The sequence below is a fragment of the Triticum aestivum genome, chromosome 1A, assembly GCF_018294505.1.
Source record: "Triticum aestivum cultivar Chinese Spring chromosome 1A, IWGSC CS RefSeq v2.1, whole genome shotgun sequence".
Taxonomy (NCBI): domain Eukaryota; kingdom Viridiplantae; phylum Streptophyta; class Magnoliopsida; order Poales; family Poaceae; genus Triticum; species Triticum aestivum.
Genome location: NC_057794.1, coordinates 94796858 through 94801048, shown reverse-complemented (window position 1 = coordinate 94801048; position 4191 = coordinate 94796858).

Below are 4191 nucleotides of genomic sequence, written 5' to 3'. Positions count from 1 at the left end.
TACGATCAAGATCAGGGACTCACGGGAAGATATCACAACACAACTCTACAAATAAAATAAGTCATACAAGCATCATAATACAAGCCAGGGGCCTCGAGGGCTCGAATACAAGTGCTCGATCATAGACGAGTCAGCGGAAGCAACAATATCTGAGTACAGACATAAGTTAAACAAGTTTGCCTTAAGAAGGCTAGCACAAACTGGGATACAGATCGAAAGAGGCGCAGGCCTCCTGCCTGGGATCCTCCTAAACTACTCCAGGTCGTCATCAGCGGGCAGCACGTAGTAGTAGGCACCTCCAGTGAAGTAGGGGTCGTCGTCGACGGTGGCGTCTGGCTCCTGGACTCCAACATCTGGTTGCGACAACCAGAAAGAAGGGAAAGGGGAAAAAGGGGGGAGAAAGCAACCGTGAGTACTCATCCAAAGTACTCGCAAGCAAGGAACTACACTACATATGCATGGGTATATGTGTAAGGAGGCCATATCAGTGGACTGAACTGCAGAATGCCAGAATAAGAGGGGGATAGCTAATCCTGTCGAAGACTACGCTTCTCGCAGCCACCGTCTTGCATCAAGTAAAAGAGAGTAGATTGAAGTCCTCCAAGTAGCATCTCCAAATAGCATCTCATAGCATAATCCTACCCGGCGATCCCCTCCTCATATCCCTGAGGTAGAGCGACCACCGGTTGTATCTGGCACTTGGAAGGGTGTGTTTTATTAAGTATCCGGTTCTAGTTGTCATAAGGTCAAGGTACAACTCCAAGTCGTCCTGTTACCGAAGATCACGGCTATTCGAATAGATTAACTTCCCTGCAGGGGTGCACCACATAACCCAACACGCTTGATCCCATTTGGCCGGACACACTTTCCTGGGTCATGCCCGGCCTCGGAAGATCAACACGTCGCAGCCCCACCTAGGCAAAACAGAGAGGCCAGCACGCCGGTCTAAACCTAAGCGCGCAGGGGTCTGGGCCCATCGCCCTGAGCACACCTGCACGTTGCGTGGGCGGCCGAAAGCAGACCTAGCCTAGTGGCGTTCCAGTCCAATTCGGCGCGCGCCGCTCCGTCGCTGACGTCTGAAGTGCTTCGGCTGATACCACGACGTCGGGATACCCATAACTACTCCCACGTAGATGGTTAGTGCGTATAGGCTCGTAGCCAACTCAGATCAAATACCAAGATCTCGTTAAGCGTGTTAAGTGTCCGCGAACGCCGAACAGGGCCAGGCCCACCTCTCTCCTAGGCGGTCTCAACCTGCCCTGTCGCTCCGCCACAAAGATCCACACAGAGGGCCGTCGGGACAAAGGTCCTTTCAGCCCCCAATCCGTGAATCACTCGCGGGTACTCTTCGAGCTGACCCGACTTTAGTCACCATCTGTATAGTATGTATGTATGTATAGTATATACCCGTGATCACCTCCGAGTGATCACGGCCCAATAGTATAGCAAGGCAGACTGACAAGAATGTAGGGCCAATGATGATAAACTAGCATCCTATACTAAGCATTTAGGATTGCAGGTAAGGTATCAACAGGTGTAGCAACAATGTCAGGCTATGCATCAGAATAGGATCAACGGAAAGCAGTAACATGCTACACTACTCTAATGCAAGCAGTATAGAAAAGAATAGGCGATATCTGGTGATCAAGGGGGGGGGGCTTGCCTGGTTGCTCTGGCAAGAGAGAGGGGTCGTCAACTCCGTAGTCGAACTGGGCAGCAGCAGCGTCGGTCTCGTAGTCTACCGGAGAGAAGAGGGGGAAGAAACAATGAATACCAAGTAAACAGATGCATATCGATGCATGACATGTCAAGAAGCGATGCTAGGCGTGCCCTAACGTGGTATGAGGTGGTACTGGTTAAGGGGGGAATCATCCGGGAAAGTATTCCCGGTGTTTCGTGTTTTCGGGCAGAGGAGCCGGAGGGGGAAAGTTGCGGGTTCGATAGGTTAGGGGGGTGTGGCGGACGAATGGACTTGCGTATCCGAATTCGTCCCGTCGTTCTGAGCAACTTTCATGTTGAAAATATTTTAATCCGAGTTACGGATTAAAAGATATGATTTTCTAAAGATTTTATTAATTTCTGGAATTTATTTAATTATTTAATTAATTCGGAAAATGGATTTATGACGTCAGCATGATGTCATGCTGACGTCAGCAGTCAGCAGGGTTGACTTGGTCAACCTGACATGTGGGTCCCGTGGGACCCACCTGTCATACTCTATTTTGGTAACTAGGGTTTAGGCTAAACTAATTACTGTTTAATTAGACTAACAGGTTAATTAGATTAATTAAGTAGGATTAATTAACTTAATTAATTTAGTCAATTAATTAATTAATTATTATTTTTTTAATTCTTTTTTTTAACAGGGGCATGGGGGCCACTGGGCAGTGGCCCAAGGGCCAAACCGGGTGCGGGCGTGCGGTTACCGGGCACAGGGGCTCGCGGGTGCGAGCGTTCATGCCCGAGGCCCCATCCAGGCGCGACAGGGAGAAGGCCCCTGGGGCGCGGTGAGGTCGCCGGCGACGGGGAAGCCGGCGAGCGCTTGCGGGGTGGCAGACGACGCGGGGGCGAGGTGCGAGCGGGTGCGGCCTCGCGCGAGCGTGCGGGACGCGTAGGCGCGACGAGCAGGGGCTGCCGGGGGTAAGCAACGGCACGCAGGCGCGGCCAGGGGCGGGATGAGAGGGAGGCGCGGGGTGCGGCAGCGCGCAACCCGGCGTGGCGGCGACGGCGGCCCGCGGGCGCGGGCGTGCTCGCCGGGGCCGTGGCTCGGTGGTGGCGATAAGGGGCGCGGCCGGCACGGGGCTACCCGAGCGGTGCCGAGGCGAGGAGGAGCTCCGTGTGGGAGGTCCGGCGAGGGAGGGGAGGCCTCCGAGCGGCGGGCCGGCATGCGCGGCCACGGCGGGGCTCGCGCGGTCGCGGGCGAGGAAGAGAGAGGGAGGGCCGGGGGCGGAACGGCCTGGCGCGGCGGGGGGGGGGGAGAGGCCCCGGCTGAGCGGAGGAGGCGCGAGGGGAGGGGGGTACGCGGGCGCGGCCGGATCCGGCGACGGGAGCAGAGGGGGAGGAGCGGGGCGATGCTCACGGTGGGGGGAGGCGCGTAGGGTCTAGGCAGCGTGCTCGGGGGCGGCCGGGGACGACCGGCGAGGAGGAGGGCGGGGAGGCGTTCGGCGGCGACGGGGCGGTCCGGCGGGTGGCGGCGATCTCCTCCCGATCCAGATCGGGGGGGAGGGAGGATATTTCGGGGGGAGTGGGGGAGGCTGTCTGTGGGGAGTGGGGGGGGTGGATAAGGGAGAGGAGTGGGGGGGGGGGGCGACCTGGGCCGGCCTGGTTGGCCCGATGGCCACCTGGGCCGCGGTCCAGCAGGGGGGGGCTTCCCTCCTTTTGTTTTGGTTTTTTTTTCCTTTTGGTTTTCTGTTTTTCTTTCCTTTTGTATTTTCTTTTATTTTTTTTCTTTTCTGCTTAAATCATTTAATCCATTTAGCCATTTTATAAAAATATGTCTGTTGCACTATAATTACCTTTGTAATATTCGTCAACCACCGAACAATTTTATTTTAAATTTTGAAAACTTTTATTGTTTTCATCAATTTGAATTTTGAATTTGAACGGTTTCGAATTATTGCAAGGATAGCAACAGTAATCGGGATGACGTGCCATGATTAGCGTGGGATTACTGTAGCAAGATTATCCGGGCGTTACAGATTCCAATATGGACTACATATGGAGTAAATGAATGAATGTATGCTCTACCATACATCTATATACATTCGCATCCAATCCTTATTGAAATATCTAAAAAGACTTATATTTAGAAATGGAGAGAGTACTTCCAATCCCGTGTGGGCTTTGGTGCTGAACACCAAGTGCTATACAAGTTGGGTCGATGCTCACATAACAAAATCTGTAGTCTGTTATTTAGGCGTATGAGTCGACTGTTCCATGTATGCCTCGCTGGCCTGGTGATTCTATGTCTTTTCCATTCGATACAGGCGAGAGGGTCACCGCATGAGCAGCGATTAGTCACCGGAAATCAAGGAGGTAAATAACCGATGTTAAAAGATTTTAATGGCAACTGATCGACGTGAGCCACTTGCTGGCGACGGATAATTGCAGGCACATCCATTGGTGCTCTTTATTTACTCCACACGCGTCCATATAGTCTCATCTGACCTATTGTCCCTTCTCATGCAGAGC